The sequence below is a fragment of the Chenopodium album genome, chromosome 4 (genome assembly GCF_948465745.1).
Source record: "Chenopodium album chromosome 4, dcCheAlbu1.1, whole genome shotgun sequence".
NCBI classification, from domain to species: Eukaryota; Viridiplantae; Streptophyta; class Magnoliopsida; order Caryophyllales; family Amaranthaceae; genus Chenopodium; species Chenopodium album.
The window spans coordinates 16,808,784-16,823,057 of NC_137837.1; positions in this window are offsets into that span (position 1 = coordinate 16,808,784).

The window sequence follows — 14,274 nt, forward strand, 5'->3', positions numbered from 1 at the left end:
GGCATATGATATTTTTCTCAATGAATTGAGCTACGTGTTTCGCCGTCAGCTTAGCATATGAGGCAGCTTCGACCCATTTGGTGATATAGTCGATCACTACGAGGATGAATTCATGCCCACCTTGTCCTGGTGGTGTTATTTTACCAATGATGTCGATGCCCCAAGTGGAGAAAGTCCATGGAGAAGTATATGTGTAGAGAAGCGAAGGTGGAACATGCTGTAAATTTGCGTAGACTTGACACTTAATACATTTCTTGACGTATTCGTGACAATCTCTCTCCATAGTAGTCCAATAATAACCTTGACGTTGAATCTTTTAGACTAACATCTTTGCATTCATGTGCGTTCCACATATACCGGCATGAAGGTTTTTAATGGTTCTGTGTGCTTCTTTCTTGGCTATGCATAAGAGATTTCTCCCCATTGCAGTTCTCTTATGGAGTTCTCCCCTGATGAGCACATACTGCGAGGCCAGGAGCCTTAAAGCACGGCGTGCCCTTTTATCAGTATTGGGAGGGTATTCTCCTCTTGTCACATAGTTAAGGATATCTGTATACCATGACTCTTCATCTTCTTCTTGTGGTTCTTGTTCATCGTCGAGTGCGTGAACATAAGCCGGTTCATATCTTCTTTCTATGGTCAGTGGCATTCTGATTGTATCCGTTGGAATTCGCACCATTGATGCTAATTTAGCAAGAAAGTCAGGTATTGCTGGCGGTAGCACGGGTGGGTTTGCCAGGTACTCTTTGATTTTGTCAAAAGCTTTTTGGCAATCGTCATCCCATGTGACTGGGACATTTTTCTTAAGCTTCTTGACTATAGGTTCACATATCGCTGTGAGCTTTGATATGAACCTACTTATATATTGCAGCCTTCCAATGAAATCTCGAATCTCCTTCTCATTCTTGGGCGGTGGCATGGCCATGATCGCTTTTACTTTTGTGGGATCTATTTCAATCCCTCGAGAACTGATCACATATCCAAGTAATTTTCAAGACGTGACTCCGAATGCACACTTTGCTGGATTTAATCTCATGTTGTACTTGCGGAGTCTTTCAAAGTACTTGCGAAGTGCGATGATATGGCCTGGGCGATCTTTAGACTTAACGATCATATCATCGACATAGACCTCCACCTCTTTGTGCATCATGTCATGTAACAATGCCGTAGCTGCTCTTTGGTAGGTGACACCCGCGTTTTTCAACCCGAATGGCATTACCGTATAGCAATATGTACCCCATTGTGTGATGAATTTGGTTTTCTCCATATCTTTTTCAGCCATCAATACTTGATTATATCCAGCGTAACTGTCCATGAATGATAGGAGTGCATGGTTTGCTGTGTTATCGACCAGAATGTCAATGTGAGGTAGAGGGAACCCATCTTTCGGGCTTGCTTTATTGAGGTCCCTGTAATAAACACACATTCTGACCCTTCCATCCTTCTTTGGAACTGGAACCTCATTTGCTATCCATTCTGGATACTTGGATACTTTGATGAAACCTGCGGCCAAGTGCTTTCTGATTTCTTCTTTGATTTTGAGATCCACATCCGGTTTCATACGGCGCAGATTTTGCTTGACAAGCTTCATACCTGGAATGAGTGGTATCGTATGCTGAGCTATATCCCTGTCAATTCCTGGCATATCTTGGTATAACCAAGCAAATACATCAACAAATTCACTAAGCAAGTTAATTATCTCTTTGCGTTCATCTTGACTTAGTGTTAATCCAATTTTTACTTCTTTAACAGTCGTATCATTAGAAATGTTAACTGTTTCAGTATCTTCGATAACTGCTGTTTTATTTTCGTGTTCTTCCATTGCTTTTATTATTTCTTTTTCATTTTTATCATTAGCAAAGCAATATTGATCAGGGCTAGGGGAATGACACGCATCGTAAGCAAAGGTACTCATTTTATTGAATTCATTGGCTAATCCCAAGCCAAAAGTATCCTTCTTGAGTGCACCAGGATGGCCCCAAAGTTCGGCCATTTTCCTTTTGAGTCCGAGGGTCATTCCAGGGAAATGCCCTTGCTTCTTCATAATGGCATTAATATTAGTGTTTGAATAGGGATCGAAGTCGAGATGACACTTTTCCTCTTCTTCAATCACGAGAACATCATCGAGTGAAAACCCCCAAAGATCTTCGTCTTCTTCGTCGTGTTCCACATGGACGATAGGAGTGTCGATAACTTCAATGTGCATAGGAGAGGCATCAATGGTAATTGGAACCCCTCTAACTATGGCTTTCACTTTCTGGTGCAACGATGATGGAATCGCCTTTAGCTCATGAAGCCAAGGGCGTCCTAACAACAGATTAAAAGAGGCCTTAATGTCCACCACCTGAAATTTGGTGCGACGTTCAATGGCCCCAGTAGCTATGTTGAGTATGATAGTACCTACGGCTTGACGGCGAGTATTATCATAAGCTCAAATCCCTTGAGTAGAGGGAGTCAATTCTTCATTCTTTATGCCCAACTTCTTTGGAGTGCGGAGTGGGCATACATTGATTGCAGAGCCGTTATCAACCAGCCTCATAGGAACATTCATCTGCCTACACACCACAGTGAGGTGTAAGGCCTTATTATGTTGATCCCCTTCCGGGGGCAGATCCTTGTCACAAAAGGACATCAGATTTCTAGTACTTGGCAATTCAGTAGTGAGAAAGTTTACCAGTCCTTGAGGAGTCATGTCATCATCAACTCCTATTTTCACCAGAGCATTCATCACAGCCTTTCGATGCACGTGGGAGGTGGCCAAAAGCTTCCATACATTCATCTCCACCTTGGTCTTTTGCAATTGTTTGACCACATCGCTGTTCACAGGGTCGATGGGATCAACTATCGGATGTGATTGTGGTGGAGGTGGAGGTTGATTAGGTTGTTGTAACCGTCCACTTCTGGTGAGAACCTTGACCTCAAAGTCCCCCCAAACATCTTCACTTGTGCCAAGAGATGAACATCCTATATCCTTGAGATAGACGTCTTCATCGTCACTATCCCAAATTCCATTCACTTCTTCAGAACACGAGACAAATACAACTTCCGGCAGAGGTTCGTTCACAGGTTGAATGAGTATTGGCGGATCAAAGGAGAATTCATCTCCCATGATAGCCAAAGCATCAGAAAGAGGACCTGTTTGAATGTTAGGCTTCTTGCCCCCTGGAGGGACAAGAAGTTGATTAACATCAATTAGGTCTTGGATTGCATCCTTCAACCTCCAACACTTCTCAGTATTATGACCCTTGCCTTTATGAAACTTGCAATAAGAATTGGGGTCATAGCTAGCGGTCCTATTCTCTGGTCGAGGTTCCGGAAATGGTCCAATTGGCATAATCAGTCCTTGACCATGCAAACGGTCATAAGCAGCATCATAAGTCATTCTCAAAGGCGTGTAAACCATCCTTTGCCTTTGGAATCTTTGAGGAGGAGCATTAAGGGCCAGCACATCATTGATATTGATATTGTTGGTAGCATTATTGGGCTTAGAAGACGAAGAAGAAGGAGTGTCGTTCTTCTTGTTTTTCCAAGTGCTGTTATTATTGTTGCTACCAGCAGTCTTCATTAGTTCGTCCTCGATATTGATTCCAATATCGTATACAGCTTCAAAGATACTCAGAGGCAGAAACTTCAAGTGTTGCTTGTACTTATGAGTCAAATTGGCGATGAATAAGCAAACCATCTCCTTTTCCTTGGGGGGATCCACCAAGAGCGCGGCTGTTTCCCTCCACCTGCTTAAGTAAGTGGTGAAGCCTTCATTCTCTTTCTGTTTGAGAATGGAGAGTTCAAGTTCAGAAGTCTTGGCCTCAATGTTACACTTGTAACGATTTATAAAGCTTTCAGCAACATCCTCCCAGGCCGCGACATGTTTGGATTCCAAATAATAGAACCATTGTTGACAGGCATGCTCAAAGGAAAGAGGGAACACTGTAGGGAAGAGTGTCACATGTACTCCCTTAAGAGCCATAGTTGCAGAAAAAGCCTTCAAATGGAAAAACGGATTATCAATAGGCTTGAATTTGGGAATGTCAGCAGTGGAAAACTTCTCACGAAGCTTGTCCCTTATGGACGAAGAGGTGACAGGCTGTTCCACATAAGTGAATTCTTCAGAAATCTTGCTCATCTATTCCTTAATCTTGTCCATTGCAGCGGTAGTGACATTGTTTTGATTGTCTTGCTCTACCGTGTTGACTCTAGTGGTGAGAGTCTGCATCATGTTAGACAACATTTCTATTGTCTTGTTGATGTTCTCGATGTCTTCCTTGGTAGCCATTGGTTGAAAGTAGACTGGAGATGGATCTTGTGGTGATGATTGTGGTGGTTTCCTTGTACGCCTCTTTGGTATAAGAGGTTGTTGAGGTATTGATTCGAACCGTAACAATCTATCCCTGCTTCTTGACCAAGTGCTGTGACACCGAAACAAACACACCTTTAATGACCAAACTTAACCTTAACCCATCCGGATTAAAAAAAACAAAAAAGAAAAATGAATTTTTTTAAAAAAAATCTATAATTTTGAAATTCTATTTGTTTATTTTTTTTTATTATTTTAAAAATATGGGAGGATACCATCCGATTTACTCCGAAAAAAAAAGACACAAAAACAAGACTACCCTAAAATACGGTCAAAAAGTAGTGCACGACTATGGAAAAAAGTGTGTGAACACGATATGTGAGTGATTAAGTGAGGTTATGGACGCGTGTTTTGACCGTACAGCTAGACATGACACTTTTCCTGGGCACCGTGTCACGGTGCTGACTGTCGTGACACGGTGCAGTCTACCGTCAGACAGTAGAAAGCTCCGTGTCACGGCACTGTTCACCGTGGTGCGGCAGAACATGCCGTGACACGGTGCACAGTTCCAGGTCATTTTTGTGATTTTTCCAGATTTAAATTGATTTTAGGTCCGTACTAATTACTATGTGAGAATAAAAACCCTCGGTCATGGGTTAAACAAAAGAGTAAACACATGAAGGTTAGCACCAAACAACCACATAGCATTTAGGCACGATGATGTAAAAAAAGTTCGCAACCTAGATTCAAGATCTATGTTCAACTATTGGTCAAGCTTTGGGTGTCAAAAGGGTACCATGGTTAAGAGTTTGGACGCGTTAGCAAGGCAGCCTCCCTTGAGGGTGTATGCCAACGGGCGGCTCCGCGAGTTCGTGATGAAATCGAACTCGACTCCATGGTTTGGGTGGATTTAATAACTCGGATGAACCCTTATTGCAATCAAGGAAATAATAATAAAACAACAATTAAATTAAATTAAATAAAGTAGAGTTGATTGGGGCCAAACCCTCAAACAGTTCTACCTTTCACGCCTTGGCTTAAGGACAGAACCACGAGTAAAGTATGGACTCCTTTGAGCACTTGAAGATGGAATTTTGAAATAAGAAGGGTAGGCTAGTGTTTAGGCTAAAGCATAGAAGAGAGAAAAATCAATTCGAGAATTAATTGATGCCCCGTACATCAGAAATGAGGGGGTATTTATAGAGAAAATGTGCTGAGGGAGCACACGGAACCCTAAAATGATAAAAACCCTAAAAAAGTATCCCGCGACACGACAAACTCTACCGTGACACGGGAAATCCAACTGTCAAACGAGAATCATTCCCGTGACACGGTGCATTTTTAGTGTACGCGGGAAATTTTCAGTAAACGGGGAAGAAAACGCGTTAAGGGTTTACGCGGAAAAGACACGGAAATTCCCGTGACACGGTGGGTACCTGCCGTGGCGCGGGAATTCCCAGCCCGTTTTTCCGTCCAAATACATTTTTAACCCTAATTTTGTTCAGCATTTTAAGTGCCGATTGATAACTTCGGGCCTTTTTTCTGATTTATTATTATTTGGACTAAAATAAGAAAATAATTAAATAAAAGGTTTGGGCCAAAAAAATAAATAATAAAACAATAAAATAAAAAAGGTTTGGGCTAAATTAAATAATAAGTTTGGGCTGAAATTAAAACTATGCTTTTACCAAACATCAAGACTAATCCATGGACTATTCAAAAATATGAATTTAATCAAAGACGATTTTTTAAGCACTCTTGGGATTAAATACTGAACCCGACCAATAATGGCGGTGAAAGGTTGTTCATCATCGGGTTTGGTTTTGGGGAGACATTTTTAGGTGTCTACAGAAGCCCCCACTTTGACTGAGTTTGTAGAAACTTCAATTTCGAAAACGATAGTCAAAGTAGTCGATAGGGATAGAGAAGGATTTAACACGTTCTGCGATCCAAAATCACTCTGTATACGCCGATACCTGTAGAAAAATGTTAATTCCACAGATAAAAGAATAAAAGGATAGAGTACGTATTTGGCACCAGTGTATCGGTGACAAACGAATTTGGCAGCTTCCTATGCTTGAAGGAATCCACCGGATGACATTTGTTGAAACGCTTTCCATGCCTGAGGAAAGCCGATTGAGGAGTTTGGTAGTTTTCTAAGCCTGAAGAAAGCTACCGGATGATACTTTCCATGCCTGAGGAAAGTCGACATATGAATTTGGTGTCATTCTATGCTTGAAGAAATCCACCAACGATGCTTTCCATGCTTGAGGAAAGCCGACAAAGGAATTTGGCGGTTTTCTATACTTTAAGAAAAATCCACCGATAACGCTTTCCATGCTTGAGGAAAGCCGACTTGGCGGTTTTCTATACTTGAAGAAAAAATCCACCGATAACGCTTTCCATGCTTGAGGAAAGCCGACTTGGCGGTTTTCTATACTTGAAGAAAAATCCACCGATAACGCTTTCCAAGCTTGAGGAAAGCCGACGACTACTATAATCGCTGAAATTTGTATGATGGTTCGATTATCCTGGAACGTGGGCCGCAGATGATTCACACCTTCAAGTCGATTATCCGACCATATTAGGTGCTTAAAATATCGACAAAATGACTTTAATGCTTCTAGGGGCAAAATAGTAATTTTGGTACCCTCCAATCGTTAGTTAGAATTTTTCGCGTAATTTTACCGAAAAATTAACTGTCCAATTTGCGCGGAAAATCGTGCAATTTTGGTCAAAATGCCAGGAATATTCGCAAATAGCTATGTAGGGCAGGCACAAAGCCACCGTGTCACGAAATGAATTCCCGTGACACGACACGGGTCCCCGTCACGTGGAGTAGATTCCCGTGACGCGGCAAGGGTCCCCGTCACACGGAGTAGATTCCCGTGGCGCTGGAAATTAGTTGGCTGAAAATCAGTCAACTGGCATCTTTGACCAGTAAGACCACGTGCACCACGCAATATATTACCGTTACATGGTAATGGAAACCGTTGCACGGGAAACGGGATGTAACGGGATGCTTTTTCTTGCTTTAAATTCGAGCTGCTTCTGCTATTTTCGCCATTTCCGCACTCCCCTTTCTCCATTTTCTTTTTTTCTTCAGCTCAAACTACCGAGCCGCGTTAGAGCTTCACCGTCGCTCGGACTTGTTCCGCGTCAGACGAAGATTCCCCCCGTGTCACGGCGCATCAGCGTTTTTGTCTTCTTCTTTTTTTTATTTTATTTTTTTTTCGTTGAAATTTGCTGCTGCTCGTCGCCGCTTACTGCCGTTCTGCTGTTGTTGTTCATCGGAGCTCCGGCGACCCTCGTGCCTACCGTGACACGGAATTTATCCCCGTGACACATTATTTGCTAACCGCGGTGTTGCCTGACCGTATCGCGGCGGCTGCACTGATCTTCGCGGTTTTTCGAGCTTTTGGAGCTCAAATCTTCACTAATTCTGCTCTAACTTTTTGTTACTTTCCTCATTTTCGATTCTCTACAAGGATCTATGTAAGTTTCCCTTGATTTTTGCCTCGAATTTGCTTTAAATGAGTAATTTCATGAGAAAACCTTAAAAATCAATTTGGGGATTTTTTTATTTTGCGGTTTATGTTGAAATTCTTGCTATGAATTTACTTGCATATGTATGTATGCGTGTTTGTGAGAGAGTTGAGACAAAAATTGCATGATTTGGTGAAGAATTTAGCAAAATCACCATTTTTTGTACTACTTGTGGCAAACGGTGTTCCTTGTTGTTCATGTTGTTCTTTTGCACTTGGATTGATGACATGTTGGTTGCAGATCTTGTAAAATATGCTATGCTGCGTTGATCTATTGTTTTTGTGCAACTTTGAGACATGTTTTGTATTGTGTATGTACTACATTGTCATGGAGAACATAGTATCATGCAATTAGGAGAACATAGTATTAGTTCGTCATGGAGAAACTAAATACTATAAGTAATTCCATCGTTTTGCCAATTTTTAGCCTTGAGCTAAAAATTTAGCGTATAATGCGATAAACAATTAAATAACTTAAGAAGTGATGCTAAGCATTTAGATTTTTTTATTAAAATACAACTCAAACTAAATGATGCTAAGCACTTAGATTTTTATTCTTATAATAGCATGCCTAGGCGACGGGATCGCGATCTTTCCACCCATGGCCGGCGTCAGGCTTTTCGAGAGGACACTCCCACGATTCCCGAGGGTATGGACAACGACGTCTTAGAGTCTGAGCCTCGGGCTTCTACGAGTAGAGGTAGGTGGGTTCCACCTCTGTGGACTCCAGACCAGTTAGTTTTCTGTCGTGAGAACCACATTTCTCATCGCCCACTCTCTGGCATAGTCGACGGCACGCTTTGCCACCACGATTTTGGAGCCGGAGATTTGATTCCTCGACTTTACCAGATTGTCACGAGGGATCCTGCTACGAACGCCTTATGGGAATTGGCTGGTTTAGTGGATTTTTATTCAGCGGTCGTAAAGTTTCGCAGCCCCCGGGGTTGCGGTGCGACCGTCGTTCACGCATTGTTGGAGTATTTTTAGGATACTACCAACACCTTTCATTTTGCTTGGGGGGAGATGACAGTGACCCCTCTGGACTTTAGCATGATTAGCGGGCTGCGCTTCACTGACCAGGCCGTAGCTTAGATGTCTGATCTTTCTTGGGGAACGGCTGAGGCAACCGATTTGTTAGGTCCGATCGTTCAGCATATCAGGACCCGGCCAGTGTCTCGAGGTGGTCCTAGGAGTGGGAGATCGGAGCTGGCTTCAGTTCTAGCTCGTGGCTTCGACATGGAGGAGACATCGGCTGAGCAGCGAGTGCGGATCTTCATTCTGATTCTGATCTCCATGACTCTTTCTCCTAATAGGAGTTCACGCGCACTCCTTTGCTACCTCCCTTCTTTAATCAGGATTAGTGAGATAGGATCCTTTAGCTAGACCAGTCTCGGATACGCCGACCTTCTCTTATCGTTACTTCATGGTTGTCGGCTGCTGAACGACAAGACTCCCATCACTGTCTACGGTATGTGGAGAGTCGTAGAGGTGATGATCCTTTCCTCTTCTTGTTTTATTTTAATTTGTTCGACTAATGTGCTCAAAGATTACTTTTCATTGCAGCTATGGTTCTACGAGTGCTTCCTAGGCTTGGCTCCTCGACGGTGTCGTGGAGCGGTTCATGATTTCCTTGTCGGGGCCTGTTGGCCTTCCGTGACCGAGGAGAGTCACGGGTGGAGTCTATCTCTGCGCTGCGCAGGCTGCTACGCCGAGGCACCTCTTCTGTTGGCGTAAGAATTAGTTTTGTTTCCTGTTATTTTCTCTCTGACGTTATTTCCGATGTTTCATGCCAACTTTTATGGTTTTCAGGTTGCCTTTTATGTCCAGTATCGTCCTTGGGCCGGGATGACTAATCTTCCCAAGGCCTTGCATATTTCAGCGCACCGCACCATTTTGGTTGGTACCGGACGCTTTGTCTGGTATTTGGGGGAGCGTGTCGTTCATCAGCATAGCGGTGATCGCTTTGTGGTGCCCTCATCTCCACCGGAGTCGATGCTGGACTCGCGCCTGCTTAGGGAGTTGATAAACAGGGGAGAGCGCTACAATTTTCCTTGGCAGGAGCTTGTGCACATGGAGGGTGATTACGCGCAGGACTTGCTTCCCTCTCTGGCTCCTCCACCCCGCCTTCCTGAGGTATGATTTATTTTGAGGATTTTTGTTACCAGTCTTTGTTTAAATAGTCGAATAACTTGATTATTCAATCGTATTTCAGACGACTGTTTGCCCTGTGGGGAGGAACGAGATTCCGCCCCAGTCTGTCCGCTACCCAGGGCCGATTGGTATTACCGAGGACCATATTGCTGACGCGCCAGAGGGTTACAGACAGGCATTATTCATCCTTTTAACACCGCTTGTTACTAATTTTTCTTTGTTTTGTCCTCAGCCTAACCGCTCGGAGATGATGGGATTCATGAAGCTGGTTGACGCTCTGAAGTACTGCATCATTAAGCTTCGGCGTGGTGCGAGTTGTCGGAGCAGTTCTAGCGATGTTCTTGAGGTATGCTCATTTTTTCCACTTCTACCATTTGTTTTATTTTGCATTGTTGACGCCTTTTGATTTTATATCTTTCAGGAGCAACGGAGGTCCCACTCGCGCTCGAGGCATAGAGGCTCGGACGAGGAGGATCTTGGTCTTGGTAGACGATCTCCTGTGGTTCATCGGCATTCTCAGTCTCAGCGAGAGCCTCAGATTACTCAGCCATTTCAGGAGGCTCAGTGGCAGCAGCCTCAGTCTTCCCAGCGCTTTTATGGTCAGAGTCAGGGGCAGCGGCAGACGTTTTCACAGCCTTCACAGCCTGAGTTTAGGCCTGTTTTGACTCCCGTGGAACCTGGTTTATTTTCAGCTCCATCGTCTGGGATTCCTCCACCGGTGTCGGGCTTGTTCTCAGTTCCGATGTATGGGACGATGCCTTCACCGACGATTCCCGTGTCTTTGAGTTAGTCTACACCGTTTTCCAGTTGGACGGGTCCTGCCTTGAGTTTGACCGCTGTTGGTGTCACAGGGACTAGTAGGGACACTACTCCCCGTACTCGGATGATGGCGGGACTCTTTGGCTCACCGTTCCCGTATTCACAGGCTGGAGATGATACTGATTCTGGTTCTGCAGACTTTTGACCGAGGGTCTTTATTTGTACATACTGTGATGACACTTGACGCTGTTTATTTTTTATGACTCATTTTGCACATTATTCATAGTTTATGTATTTATTAGTGTGTGCTTGAGACTCTTTGTGTGTGATCGTGTATTTATTAATGACGCGACAAAAAACGTAAGTGGAGTAAGTGGAGGGTACCGACCTTCCCCAAAAGAAAAAGAAATAAAAAGACAAGAATAGAAAGAATAAGTAAATATATAAATGATAAAGAAAAAATAGAAATAAAAAAATAAAATACTAAAGTAATGAATAAATAAATAAAATAAATGAAATGATAAAGATAATAATAAAAATAAAAATAAAAATAAAAATAAAAAAGTTGAGAATTTAATTAGGAATGAAACTCTTAGAAAACTGAAAAATAAACGGTGAAGATAAAATACTAAGAAAAACTCCGGATAGATACGGGAAATAATAAAAAAAAGAAAACGCGTGGGGTGCCGTGACACGGCACTGTACACCGTGTCACGGAAAAAACTGCCGTGTCGCGACAAAAATTCCCGTGACACGGTGGGATTTCCCGTGTCACGGTACGCGTATTCTACAACGGTGTGGTTTACGCGTATGGAAAGATAATTTCTGAGTAGTTCCGAGCGCTTTTGCTATAAAATAGGACAAGTATATTCGTGATATGCATAATTACGAAACACAAAATAATTAGAATTTCATATTTTAATAATAATGTCTCAGAATTTTGATAATACATTGCGCGACTGGTCTTATTCTTTGACCAATGCTGACAAATGAGAGTTAGAATTGTTTCATGTCAGGGGTTTACTAGCCCTGAGGCATGTAGCGATTGAACATGATTTTCTTAAGGCAACATTAGATTATTGGAGTCCAGAAACACATTGTTTTAAATTTGATTACGATGAAATCTGTCCCCTGCCGGAGGAATTCGGTGCAATCTTTGGATTTCCTGCTAGAAATCTTATTGCCATGCCTACCCTGCATGAATATTATTACCAAGATTTTGAACGCCATCTGAATTTAACAGATCAAGATTTAAATAGAATTGTGTGTGGTAATGAGGTAGACTTAGAAAAACTTGCAAATTTATATTTTAATCGCCCTATCTCTGAGTATTATCATGTATATCGTAGAAGGGCATATATTTTTTGCATGTTTATCAAGCTTTTATTTGCAAACGGTAGGGTAGGACATGCTTTTCTAGCGCCTGTGCTTGAACATGTTGAATCTGGGAGATCTCCTATGCCTACGTGCCTTGGAGAAACATTTCGTGGCCTTGACGAAGCAAAAGCTAACCGGACAGCCATCAGAAAGGGCTCTCTGGTACTGCTGCAGGTAAAAATACGCTCCGAGTAGCCCCCGTGACACAAAACAGGCACCGTGTCGCGGTGGGTGTCTGCCGTGACACGGTGAAGTCTGCCGTGTCACGGGAATCTGCGATTTTTTTTATTTTATTTTTTTTTTTCCAGATTTGGTTGATGGAGCGTTTAGAACTATTCGAAGCCCCCGACGATATTGAAAAATATGGCCCTAACGATCTAGTCCGCATGAAAAAGAATTACTCTGTGAACATGTCGTATGAAGACTGGAAAAATTTCTTTGCAAAGAGGGAATTTTCCATTCGTTGGGTGGTGCCTTGGTGGAGGCTTACTAGGATGGTTGGTACGAATGATACTCCATATTGTCGTGTTCCTAGTATCTCAAAACTGACTTTTTATTGTCCTTCTCGACTGATGCGGCAGTATGGACTTGAACAAGTAGTTCCACGCTATAACGATAGTCCTCGTGAAGTATCGTTGCATGAAAGTAACATTCACAAGTACGAGACTTATTGGATTGGAAGACCTTTGTGGACCGTTTCTGCAAGTGACTAAGCTCCCCCTCCTTTATCTAGTGCATACAAGGCATGGTTGAACCCTAGAAGTAGGAGGGAACGATTTGGATCACGCAAATATGATGTGAAGAGTCGTCTTGGAAATAAGAAAGCACCTCCTAAAGATCGTCTAGGTCCAAGAATACAAGGGATTGAGTTTAAGAATCCTATAATGCCGAAAAGGAAGAATTATGTGAAAGGAAAGGGTAAAGAGAAGATGGTCTATAGACAGAAACAACCGAAGAATTTTAAGAAAGGTGAAAAGGCTGAAAGTTCGACTAGGGGTGTGACGGTTCGGGCTACAAAAGACACATTAATGGTGAAGGCCGACCTAATTGACAAAGAGAAGGATGTTCCTAAAGTGAAGAGGGATTAGATCAGTATTGCTTTTCTTTTATGATTTATAATTTTTTATTTAAAACAAGGCGTATGATGCCAATAATTGTAGTCACATTTATTTCAATAATAGCATATTTATTTTAGCCTTAAATAAAAGATTACAATGACTTTTTTTTTTTATTTATTTATCCGATTCAAGGAGTCGGACGCAATGGAAGAATGAAAATAAAAACCTCTAACAAATAATGAATTCGCAAAGAATGCGTCACTAAAAAAATCGAAAAACCTGAAATTCCACCGTGTCACGGTGAAAAATTCCGTGACACGTTGTGAATTCCCGCGTCACGACAATTTTTTTTTTTTTTGCATTCAGGTCCACCGTGCCACGGTGGACTGTACTGTGACACGGTGGAATGTCCCGTGTCGTGGCAGAAGTCCCTTTTTTTTTGTCATGACGCCATTCGGAACTGACGCGTATACTTGATCGACGGAGGGAGGATTTTTATTTTTTGATGGATTTTTGTGGTACAAATTTCAAGTCAAACTGAGCAAGATTGACTATCCACCTTGATAATTTGCCATTGAGTGTTGCTTTTTCAAACAAGTATTTGAGAGGATCCATCTTGGACACGACATGAACCGTATGAGTGAGCATGTAATGTCTTAGTTTCTGTGCGGCCCACACAAGTGCGAGACACAACTTTTTAAGTGGTGTGTATCGCGTTTCGTATCCTTGAAGCTTCTTACTCAAGTAGTAGATTGCATTCTCCTTGCTTTCAATCTCTTGTGCTAGCATTGCCCATATCGTTTCTCTTGTGACCGTAAGGTAGAGTCGAAGAGGAAAGTCAGGTATTGCTGGCGCTAGCACGGGTGGGTTTGCCAGGTACTCTTTGATTTTTTCGAAAGCTTTTTGGCAATCGTCATCCCATGTGACTCGGACATTTTTCTTGAGCTTCTTGACTATAGGTTCACATATCGATGTGAGCTTTGATATGAACCTACTTCTATATTGCAGCCTTCCAATGAAATCTCGAATCTCCTTCTCATTCTTGGGCGGTGGCATGGCCATGATCGCTTTTACTTTTGTGGGATCTATT